The sequence below is a fragment of the Euprymna scolopes genome, chromosome 21 (genome assembly GCF_053919585.1).
Source record: "Euprymna scolopes isolate OS-2025 chromosome 21, ASM5391958v1, whole genome shotgun sequence".
Classification (NCBI taxonomy): domain Eukaryota; kingdom Metazoa; phylum Mollusca; class Cephalopoda; order Sepiida; family Sepiolidae; genus Euprymna; species Euprymna scolopes.
This window is the reverse complement of record NC_136502.1, coordinates 54,015,122-54,028,226: the sequence shown is the minus strand read 5'-3', so window position 1 is coordinate 54,028,226 and position 13,105 is coordinate 54,015,122. Positions and strand designations below refer to the sequence as shown.

The 13,105-nt window shown below is 33.2% G+C and overlaps 1 long non-coding RNA gene across 1 annotated transcript; it reads left to right on the top strand.

Annotated features, from left to right (window-relative positions):
* Nucleotides 1-2,648: 2,648 nt before the first annotated feature.
* Nucleotides 2,649-7,154, top strand: LOC145242364 (uncharacterized). Its single transcript, XR_013862717.1, has 2 exons — nucleotides 2,649-2,900; nucleotides 6,685-7,154. It is a non-coding gene; the product is annotated as an uncharacterized LOC145242364 (long non-coding RNA).
* The last annotated feature ends 5,951 nt before the right edge of the window (nucleotides 7,155-13,105 follow it).

Genomic DNA, 13,105 nt, shown 5'->3' with positions numbered 1-13,105 from the left:
GGTTTAAATAGCCTATGACAAAAGGTTTTAATGAATTAACTTTTAGTAAATGGTTGTGTACTGACAGGAAGGTTTTCCTTGCTTTGTTCCAGAGATGGGCATGATCAAGCTGATGTACCTGTTGAGACCAGCAGAGATGGTCTGGTAGCAGAGCGGTGAGTGTTGGCTGGTATAAGAAGGAAGTTGCATGACACGAAGTGGACCACATTGTGGGCAAAATCATGAATTGTTGACCCTCGGTGGCCCTGCGCACTACATTCACTCTGCATGTTGTTAGGTGAAAGTGGCATTGAAGAACGCTCTGCCTGGAGGACAGTTGGAGAGATTGATGGCTGTCAGTCATGGCTGGATTAATTAATATATTAGATATTTGGGAGGTAGAATAGTATACCTGAATATTAAAACTCTTGGTGGTTAAATTGTGATTAGGAGAGCTACAAACCTGAAGCACTATTCAGAGGGATTACCGAGGAACACCTTAGATTGATGAGGTCACGGATAGCGTGCCCTTTTAAAGAATTGGGCAGGAAAGATGATAGATTTGAGTGAACTACAGACTCAACTAGACGGTCTAGAAGATATGGAATCTAGGGATAGACAGTAGTAGGTAGTGATTATAGGAGCGGGAATGAACACGCTAATAATGGTATGTGTGTTGTTGGCTGCAATAATATGGTGTGTAAAAAGGACGAATGTAATGAGAAAACAAGATGACAAGCGTCTCAAGGATGGTTGTGCGGATAGCAAGAGAAACTCTGCTCAAAAACCACCTATAGTCTCGGAGGAAAATGCAGTTCCTAATGTCCAAATAGAAAAGAGCAGTACGTGTGTCAAATCTTCTGGACGCCGAACTACAAATGCATTGAGAACAACTTGATGTCCTTTTGGTTTTTTTTTCTTTCTTTTCTTTTCCTCTGTCTTATTGGAATTCTTGTAGGGTGCTGATCAGTGACTTGTCAAGAGAAATCCCAACTGTAACCAGTTAAAGTGAGGAAAAGTCCCTTAGTTCAATAAAAAGCGGGTACTCCGTTACTCAGTTTAAGGTTGTACGCCTTCTATTGTGAAATTGTACTTGTTAATCGAAAAAAAATCTGAGTCTTTTCGGGAAATTCTGTGAAAAGAACTGAAAAAGGGAAATAACCTTTGTAAGCCCTTGATTGAAAAAAAAAATCCGAGTAATTTTGCAGTGAAAAAAAAAATATATATTGAAAAAGGGAAATAACTTTTGTGAGCCATTGATTGAAAAAGAAATCCGAGTAATTTTGTTGTGAAAAAAAAAAAATATTGAAAAAAGGGAGATAACTTTTATGAGCTCCTTAAAAAAAGGAAAATATAATCCGAGTAATTGAGGAAAAAAACAAACGAATTTTAAATAATCTTGAGAATTTAATTGAAAAAAATTTTCGTTTTTTTTTTAATAACTTCTTTTGTGAATTGTAATTAAAGATTAATGGGATTCACGAACTGAAAAAGGACTAAGTGACATTTATGAATTTTGATTGAAAAAAAATCTTGAGTTATTATTGTAACTTGTAAAGGAAAAAGGGGGGGGGAGCTTTCATAATGCATGAAAAAAAGAACTGTTTTCTTAATGATCTTGAATAATTACGGAAGTAGAACTGTCAATTTTGGGACTTTGAACTTTCTGATTTTTATTTCTTTTGTTGACATTTTGAACTCTTGTATAACCAAAAAGGGGAATATCTTGCGTAGCAAGTTAGGAGGAGAACGCTCGTCTGTAGAGTGGCTGTCAGACTATGTAAATGCTATCTTTATTGACAGATAAACCAACAATGGAGAGAAGAAACATGGAGGAACCTGGTGCCAATGGCCATGAGGGGGGCGGGGGGTTGCATGTGGCTTAGACCTATTCGTTTCATTGAAATCGATGTGTCTAAGGGGGGGGGGCGAATATGGCGTGACCACCTGGAGGAGCGATACTGCTCCCCATTAGGAAGATTAAGACTAAAAATTAAAAAAGTAAAAAAACTATACAAAATACTATTAAAAACTCGCCGAATATATGTCATGTCACGGTAACATATATTGAGCGAGTTTTTAACAGTATTTTATCCGGTTTTTTATTTATAACATCTTTTCCCAAACTTACCGTGTTAAAGAGAGAGTCAGACGCCATCTTGAATGTTCCAATACATCGGTAAACACTGTATGGTTTTCGAGCTGAATAAACATGTTACATTGAATAAAAACACGAAAAATATATCCAGTTTGGTAGAAAAGTAACTTATCTTGCCTTTGATAACATTTATTTGTTATATATTTGTTTTTTGACAACTTTTTCGAATCTATGTGTACAGTAATACAAACCCGAAGTTTTTATAAAATATAACTGATTGAATTTGTGAGAAATTGCAAACTTAATTACCTCCCTTTTTAACTCCAATTCAAATCAGTAGATCTTACAAATGTCTTGTTTTATAAATAATTATTTTTCTACATGATGGTTTGCCGTAATTTTTGGATATGTTACTATCTGCGACATTACAATTACGTACGTATCATGTGTTTTACTTGAAACGTATCTTTCTTTAATTCTTTCTCATCTTTATTTTAATCTTAAATACACAACTACGCTCTAAACTTGATAGGAAAACTACTTCTCACATGAACGGTCCTTTTGGCACAAGGGACGAAATAATGAGATACACCGCCATACGATTACTTTTCATTATTCTGCTTTCAAACACGTTGTTCTTTTTATATATAATTTCATATTTAAATCGTGTTTTTGTATTTGTTACTTTTTGTTCATATATTTATATGTTTATTTTATTTATTTAGACACACAAACAGAAAAACTGTATCGATTTTCTCAAATATCCCAACAAACTCATCCAAAATTTCCCATAGTTTTTCCTACTGGCTTCCTGCAGTTAAAGGTAAGGTTTCAACATTTTTCTTATATATAATTTCGATATTTTTTCAAGCAATTTTTAATATTTAAACAAGTTTAGTTTTATTTAAATTAAAAAAAATCGATAGAATCATGCTGTCCGACAGACCTAATTTAAAAATATGAAAATCCGGTGAAGAAATGTTGCTAAAAATATCCCCCAAATAAACTTTTTGGTAGTATTTAATTCTTGGTGATAAAAATGGAAAAGCGTGTTTAACATACTTTTTAGTACTTGATAAAATATTAATTCTACACTATATTTTTTCTAAACTTATTTCTTCTTATCTCTATATTATATAAACTTATTTCTTCTTATCTCTATATTATATAAACTTATTTCTTCTTATCTCTATATTATATAAACTTATTTCTTCTTATCTCTATATTATATAAAAGGAACTTTGAATACGTGTGTGTGCGTTTGTTCCCTATGGACTCGAAAACATCTTGGCCGACTTTTATGAAATTTCATATGAAGGTACATTATGTGCCTGGCATTGTTCTTAGATAGGTTTTGTATCGGAATGTCTTTGATAATTGATAATCGAAATAATCCGACGAAAGAAGGAACAAGTAAATTTGACTAAAGTTAACACTTTACACAGCCTAACATCACAAGTGCATTTGAGAAGTTTTATTACCACACAAGGCCCTCACATATAAAATCAACAGTAGGTCATTTGATATGACAGAGGTGCATTTAAAATGAATGTTTCTGTTCAGAGCACAATCTAAACATGATATTTGACTTTTGCATTTTAAACTTTGTCATCAAGCCATTATATATAAAAAGTACTTTTATAAAATCAACAGTAGGTTCTCTACAGTGCAATGTAGACTACAATGTATTCTGGACTAAGCCATTGTGTCGAAGCATGTGAAGTTTCCTGCCAATGCACCACAATGAATCCCTAACTAGACATGACAGTGAATTTATTTGATTGAAAAATGAGCAATTCCACCAATTTTTATGACAATAAAAAAATATATGGGAGTGTGAAACATTTGTTGATCATCATTCAATCCCAGGCAACGTCAGGTCTCCCTGCTAGTCCTTTTTAAAAAACGTTTACCCTAATATTTAAATAATTTTAATCTTATTAAGTTCTGAGTAGGCCCCCACGTCTTGATTCTTTAATCTTTGAATTATTTAATATATTACAAATTAGTTTAGTTTTGAATAAATGGATTTGTTTACATGTCAAAATGGACCTGGAATAGAGAGTGTGCTTTGGAGGCATAACACATTTTGTAAGCATTATATCAATGGATCAATTAGATTTCAAGGATCCCAGAAATAAACAAATATGAAAGAAACGACTTTGTGTCTAGACTGGTTGCTTTGACTTTTGTTAGATCTTCACACACTGTTAATGAATAAAGTTGTTTGCTTTTTATTGTCGATATTTAATAATGGCTTTTTACTTGAAGACAATAGTCAAATATTTTCTTTAAACATTAAGCTTTTTCCTAGGAGCAAAATGTACTATCTGTTCTGATAGCACTTTTTTTTAGTCTGTGATGGAGCAATCCTTCTAGACTGATGCAGTTTAAATTTAGGTCTTGATCCAGAGTGCCTGTTTTTAAGGAGTTGAATTTTTTCTACATTTAAAACCGACCTTGTGTCTTATCTACCTTAGAGGGGAGGTAAAAGTTTGTAAGTATTTTTAATTAATTTTTGTTATTTGATAAATTTCTAAGATCCGTTATAAATGTAGGAAAATCCAGCTTCTTTACTGGCCGGCAATGGAAAAGATAATGATAAAACAGTACAAAAGAATTTTAATTAAAAACGTACAATGTTATTTCAGTTGTTTATACGTTTTGCTGAGAAAAATTTTGTAAACCTATTTTTTGGTCAAACTCTGCCCTTGTGAGGAGACAAAACAGAATATTATTATTTAAGTCCGACTGTAATTTTAAAACTACAAATCAAACAGCTTAAAGTGAATTGAAAATGCTAAAACTTAAAATGCTTACAAAAAATATGATTATTAATATGTAAAATAATTATGACTCTTTGAAAGAAAAAGTGAATATTTAATAGAATTACAAAAAATTAAATATAAGTTGAGTAATTATAAGGAATGATGTATTTGAAAACAAGAATTTAAGAAACTGAAAGCAAAAATACACACTTCATTTTATCATGCATTCCACCCTCATGCGGAGGCAAATAAATAGCGACACGATTTTATCTGTGATTGTTAATTAATAGATCTTGAAAATTAAATAAAGCTTAGTTAATTTATTGAATAATGAAGGAGGAGAGGTTAGTTTTTTTTTATATATATAATTTTGAGGATCAGCTATTCATTTTGCATATACCTATCCGTGTAATGTTTCGTTCATTTATCAAAAACATTATGCAAATAAATCAACACACCAAAAATAAATATTTAATAGTCATTTTTTTTTTTAAATAAATCTTTTTTTATATGTGATGAACAACCAAACAACTCTGGTTTTTTATGCACTTGTTTACATTGGCGAATGTCACGCCAAACGTAACAAGTGTTGTCCAAATTCTTCACATTCATATTTGCTTATTCCTGAGATCCTTGAAACCTAATTGATCCAAATCAACTAAGAGAATATACACGAAAATAAAAAAGACGGTAAAATCTTTCTTTTAAAACTGGTTTGAAAATTGCTATAAATTATAGCCAGTTACCTTCACATATTTAGCATTTCATCTATTATTACAAATACATATTAACCTTACCATAAACATAACCATATCCATAAAGACTATAAACATCTTAGATCCATTATTAATCCTACAGGGTAAAATTTAACTTAAAGAATTTAATGAAAATTCGAAAAAGGTAGCTTGTGATTTGTAGTTTTTTGTTTAATCACTGCGCACCAAGGAAACAACTCATTAGCAAGAAAATGACTCATTAGCGAGTCGTTTTCTATAATTTCAATAAAAACAATGTTTTGAGATATTCGGGTTACAAGCAAAAAATATAGCCTTTTGAATGTCTTCTAAGAACTTTACTGAGTATTATAGAAACTGTAATTCAAGTGTTATTATTACTCACACGATGAAAAATTGATCTAGGCTTTGATCCAGTATTATGATACAAAAAGTTTGTAATATCTTATAAATAAAAATCTGCAAGTGCTCTGGTATTATTTATTTGCATATTCATTTTTCCTTTGTGTCTTATCTGAATTTCTACCTATGTTTTGAGTTATTTGAGCTACCGTTCTCATCTTGGGTTTTATTTGTACATTTTAGTGGATGTAACCTCTGATCTTCTTCAAGTGTACCTTACCATATTGGAAATTTTTCTTTTCAACTCGAGAATCTTTTTGTCAAATTCAGGAATCTGCACAGAATTCTGAATAGAACCCTTTATTTAATCCACAAAGGTAGCATGCTCTTTATCAGCTATGGCTGGGTTGTATTCTTAATGTCACACACCTTGAGGATTGAACTTTTAACCTTCAGATGTACGTAACTTACGACTGAATTTTACTAAATACTTTATCTCCTACACCACAGGTTCTTACAGAAGAAAGATTTGTGAGTTTCATCAGATTCACCTAAAGAATGCCAGAGATTACATCGACTGAAATGTGCAAATAACATTAAAGATGAAAACAATAGTTTGAATAACCAAAATAATAAAAATTATCAATATCAATCTCCAAAATTCAGAAACATAATGGATTTAAGTATAAATTATAATACTGACAAACAAACTGAATGTTTATAATAAAAAAAATAATAATTTTTATGTATCTTATACTTACAGATAACTGTGTGGAAGCCATTTTAGAGTTTTACTGGATGATTATTTTCTGTGAGATTAAATATATAGAAAATTGTATGAAAGACAAAAACGAATTTTTTTCTCTGGATTATACAATTGAACAAAATTTCCAGAAGAGCGGAAGACAACTCGTACTTCACAAAGATGATCCATGAAATATGTTTTAAAATTAATCTAAACTTGCAAAACTTAACCAAGCACATATGACAAAAAGCCAATTGCTATGACATGTCGATCGAGTTTTACTATGAATAAACATATTAATTTTTGTTTTTTGAATTGGACACACTTTCTGGAAGATCAATCTACACCGAAATACAAATAGCAGTCTATAAAGGGGCAGCATCTTTTCAGAAAACAGTCCTTTAATATAAAGTTAATGCGTAGCAAAATCAAGTGTTAGCCCTTGATCTTTTCAAACAAACTGAAATATATATATATATATATATATATATATATATATATAAAAGAAAAAAGGCAATATTTTTCTAAATTATGTGGATATTTTACATTAAGAAGCATCATTTACAGATAAAAGACATATTTCTGTGAAATACATGACTTTTCTCTTACCACAAAATCCACATATGGAAACTAACATGAGAAAAAAACCTGGAGAAATGCTAAATACATGTGAGGTGTGTGGATATTCCAGTTCAAAGAAATCACATTTAATGAGTCATATAAGAATTCACACCGGAGAAAAACCATATTCCTGTGAATTATGTGAATTTTCTTTTTCACAGAAATCAAGTTTAGTGAAGCACATGCTGACACACAACAATGAAAAACCATATTCTTGTAAAGCATGTGGATATTCCTGTTTCCAGAAATCGAATCTAGTAAGACACATGAGAATTCACACCGGGGAAAAACCATATTCTTGTGAAGTATGTGAATTTTCTTGTTCGAATAAATCAAGTCTAGTGATGCATATGCAAACACACGGAGGAGAAAAGCCATATTCTTGTAAAGTATGTGAATATTCTTGTTCTCGTACATCTGATTTAGAGAAACATATGAGAATTCACACCGGGGAAAAGCCATATTCTTGTAAATTGTGTGGATATTCATGTTCTCAGAAATCAAATCTAGTAAGACATATGAGAAATCACAGTGGCTAAAAGCTATATTCTTATAATAAAGTGAATATTCTTGTTCTAATAAAACAGGCTTACTGAGAAGTCACACTGAAATGAGGCCATATTTTTTAAACGTATGTGCATATAGTTTTCGTCAAGTTTGGGTAGATGCAACAAAGACAAGACCATAAAGCCAGCTATTGTTTTCTTAACCTGAAAGGACTACTTAACAGTGAACCACAGTCTTCACTTTGTCAGCCCTGTTACCAAGGTGACCATGAATCATGTGGAGCAGATGTGGAAGGAAGCTAAACAATAGAATAAAAAAGAATGTGGGACCAGCCGAGAACTTCGCAACAGTTATCTTTCTGAGTTTATGTGGAGACAAATTTGGTAATGATCCTTTAAAACCATACATCGAAAGCTGCCTGGTTGGCAAAGTTTCTTCCACATCCGCTGTCTCTTCTGGCCCTTCTTTGACATCATCTGATGCAACCGTAGAAAGTCTACCTAACACTAAGGGAATATCTCAGCTGTCTTAATTTAATTAAAAAGTCAGAAAGAAACCGGTTGCTAAGCTCCACTCTACAAGAAAAAATTATTCATGAAAAGAAAACATAACAAAAAGAAGTTTACAAAAAAAAATGCAAAATAAAATAATACATTCAAAGAAATATGAAAAATAACAAAAATTTGTTTTCTTATTTTGTTTTTAAAAAAAAAACTTGTTTAAAAACTACATCTTGTTTATTTTTTTAACTTAAAAATTTGTTACACAAATAAAACAAAAATTATTATTATAGGTCGTTGTTTCTTTTTATCTTCATTATATATATATGTTTTTTCTGGTGATTTTATTATTTAAATGTTTTGTTTTTTGGTATTTTCCTTGAGTAGTGTTGTTAGGCTTTGATAATTAGCGACACTCAGTGGTTGATGTCATGTTCTGAGCAGCCAGTTAGTTATGTCTGGTTCAAATTCTGCACAAGTACCGAGAATATGTATGCCATGTAAGAAAAATTAGTAAAATACAGCTTACAAACAAAAGCAAGATAACTGCAATTTATACTAGTTATATCTGTGATAACTAGGGCTGTGAAAACAGCATATTCTTTTCATTGTTTTGACTCTTGAGTATATATCCGTTAATATTTTATATGTTTTATATAGACTGATGTGGTTCTCAGTTGATTGACTGTGTGTTATTGTCGGATATATACTTGAGAGTCAAAATGATGAAAAGAATATTCAGTTGTCACAGACCTAGATTGGCCACAAAAGACCATTAAGAGGCTAAACAATAGAGTGAATAAAATGTTGACACAGTATAAAATAACATGCTAAAAGCAATCTCTGTCTACACTGTATCTGTTCAGATAAACAGAAAGGATGGGTCTCTCAAACATTGACAATCAACATCATGCCACTATTATGAGCTCTGAGAACCCAAACCTTATGATGCTACAGGAACATTAAGAAAAAAAGAGCTCCATCACGAAACTGGCCAATTATTTTGGACAAGCCTGTTTACACAAGACACACATATACAAAACAAGCCTGCTATGGAAATAGTCCAAAAGAGTTGCTAGAAATACACAAAGTCCTTCCATTGCAAAGAAACTGGAAGACAACTTGCCAAATATTTTTTGGATGAACTGACACTTGAATATATAGATAAAAAAAAGTAAAACGTTAAATATCAAATGTAGTAGCAAATCTTGGGAACATACATCAGAAAGAACTGTTAGAAATAAGTCATACATCACCCACTATAACTATGCAAGTTCTACAACTATGTACCTAAAAAACGGAGCTGTTAAATCTGACGTAGTGTTATGGGACAAGAAAGAGAAAGAAGAGGTGCTAGTAGCAGTTAGTGTTCCCAATGAAGCTGGGTTAAATAGAGCTGAGAAAGAGAAAATGATGAAATACCAAGGTGTCATATGTATGACATGAAAATGATGAAATACCAAGGTCATATGTATGGCATGAAAAGAAATTGGAATCTTAGGAAGATCTCTATCATTCCAGTATTTATAAGAGCAATCGGACTCGTGAAAAAGAGTTAAAAAAGAACTATTTAGCAAATACACCTGATGAAGTAAGGGCAAGAAAAATACAAACAATTACCCTTAAAGGGATGGTATCTTTAGGTTGGTATGTGTGAGATATCTGATATCCTATCCCAAACAAGATAAGAAAAGTAAAAAAAAAAAAAGAAGGGAGTTACCTTATTTCTGTGAAGTGTGTTTTTATGACTTACAAATGAATAAAAATTTCTAAATGCATATGTGATACGACATTTGAATATATACTACAAACAATCCTCAGGTCTCTTTGGAGTTTCTGTACAAGGGGTTGTCAAGTCATGCTGGCATGAGGATATTTTCTATATGAAGGAAACTCTGAGAAACTGTCAAAAAAGGTAGTGCGACATCTCAGACTCTCCAATTCATACCACACACCATGGAAGAAGGCATCCTATTAATGGCAATAGAGGTCAACATAGAACAACAAATAAGAAACCATTGGCTATGAAAAACTAATAATAAAAATGAATAAAGACAATATGCTATATTGGCACCCAAAAGGTCTCTTAACTTGTTTACATACCAAGCAGAAAATGGTAAGCAATTGTATAACCTTTTGGAGATGGTACGCCAGCCATGACAAAAGCCAACCAGTTGCTATCAGATTTTCATAAAAAGGTCCTGCCTCCTATCTTCACTCTGTGCAGCAACCAAAAGAAAATATGAGGCCTACAAACCTAGCCTTTGTCTGTTGCACAGAAGAAGTAAGGTGTTAATGTATTGCTACAATTGCTAAAGTTTGCCAAGTGGGGCATAATATTGAAGGCAATTGTAACTGAGAAGATTAAAAAAATATGCCGTTTCTAAATAGATAAATAGCACACTGGTTTATTGCCTGCCTTAGATTATTTGTTTCCCATATGAGTATCTATATATTCCTCTCCATGGTATAGTATATCGATAGTCTATGGCTGACTGGGGATAGCTTTTGTACTTTTATATCAGATCTACCTCTATAATCCATATTTAAAAAGAATGTATTCTCTATAGCATCAGACATAATGGAATGGTTAATTGTAGGTATAGACCACTTCATACCTGTTGTAACTTTTTGTGTAATATTTGTTAGTACGAGTAAGAAGAAATAACGAGAAATAATTAAGCTACGGAAGCCATTTTATTATATTGTAAAGGGACAAGTCATGCTGGCATGAGGATATTTTCTATATGAAGGAAACTCTGTAGTGCAACATCTCAAAATAGAATACGATAATCCATATCATGACATCCCTCTTTCATTAAAGAAATGAATGTTCAAGCAGAGTTTGTTGGGGGGGGGTAGGTATGAACCCTTTCTATAGGTCGTATCTTTTAGGGAGGTTTATGACACAACCTGATCTTAGGATTGTTCCAGATGGTTTGCCGTTGCTAGACTGTGCTTTTTGTGCAGGTCTGTGTGTTTCGGCAGAAGGAGTGCAGATGCTGATGAGTGTGTTGGGAGTTTCTGCAAGATGTATGTTTGGAATGTTGGGTGATGTAAAGTGGGTGTGTGATGCAAGAGTGTATTATGTAGAAATGTCTGTGTTATATTGGGAAACTGGGTATCTTCCCTGAGATGCCTGTGATTTCTACAAAGAACCTGTCCTGTTGAGGTTTCAGCAATGTAAGATTGGGGTAAATGCTGAGAGCTAAACTGTGAGGCATTCTCACTGCTTTCTGGCACTCTTTCTTCAGCAAAGATTTACTTGATACAACCGATTACTTCCCGGCTGAAGAATTCCTTTTGTTTGCAGATGAAGGGGTACTTTGAATAGTAATCCACAATGAGGAGGTAATAATCCCATTAAGGCTGAAAATGTCAGTAGCTATGATTGGCTACAGTCGTATGGGGATCTCATGTGGCATGAGGGTCTCAGCCATTTTGGACTTCTGGAGTTCTCGACATATGACGCATTGCTATATTATCACGTCGATGTCATTATTGATGTCTATAATGTAACTTTTCTATTATCTCCAGTTGCATTGATTTAGAGATCAGTATACTGTTATTTTTTAGCAATATACCATTCTCAATAGAGAGCTTGTCTCGATAAGGCCAGTATGGTTGAAGGTCTTTGTGCAGTTTTCTGCAAGATTCTGGCCAACCCTTAAGAATCAGCTCCCTCAATTCGCACAAAATTAGATTGGTGTTCGTTGCATGATGAATCTGTGTTAATTTTTCGATTTTGAATTGCACAAAGTTTACCTTGATGTCTAGGCCAATCACTTCTTTATTCCTGTTGCTGGGCAGTCTAGATAATCCATCACCTAATAGCATCGCATTGTTTGATCGATACTTCATGATCATGTCATATTCTTGGAGTCTTAATAGCATTCGTTGAAGTCTGGGTGGTGCTGCTGTTAAGTTTTTCAGGCAAATCATTCCTAAAGGTTTGTGGTCACTTTCAATAAATTAACAATCGTCAATACATCTTCACAGCCACAAACAATAGCCAAAAGCTCTTGTTCAATATTGGCATAGCGCTGCTCTGTTTCAGTCAACAATTTTGAAGCAAAAGCTATAGGTCTGCCTTCTTGGATAAGGGCTGCTCTCAATCTTCTGGATGATGTATTATGGCCCTGAGGTTTTTTTTGGTTGGTTTATAGATGGAGAAGCGGTGAAGGAAACGAGGCCATAGAGGTCACAACAAAGAATACATTTAATTGACAACGTTTGAAGTATGTAGAATCTGACTCCATGCAATTAAGGACAGACGAATATTGAAGGTTGAGAACCGGTTTTATTTATTAATGACAGTTTTAATTAGAAGAGGTAAGTGTTCGTAGGATGTTTGTAGGTGTGTATGCATTGATAAGGAATGAACTTTTGCAGGCTTGTATAATTTAACAAAGAATGAATGTTCGTAAGCGTACTTATCTTTTCGGACGATGGGGTTGGTAAGTGGGTGGCCGGTCGTGCTACTGTCGGTGATATGTGTCCTGGCTTTTAACTTGAGAGCTGCGACTTCTTTCCTCAACAGCTAGCAGCACGGCGTCTTCGCCTCCTATGTTTTTCTCCTCTTTTTTTCCTTTTCTCTAAAAATGCCTCGTTTTATAGGGGAACATCGGCTCCCACTGACTGTGATATTTTAGGCCTTTTTTTTAGGCGTGGAGCTCTGCCATTGGTTGATAATTCTTTTGTGGGTATCTTATTTTTCTTTTTCCAAATGGAAACGATGCGTGGAGCCATGTGCAAAAGACGCTTTTTCATTTTGTCTCTTATGCTGGATACGTTAGCATCCGGTTTGCTGC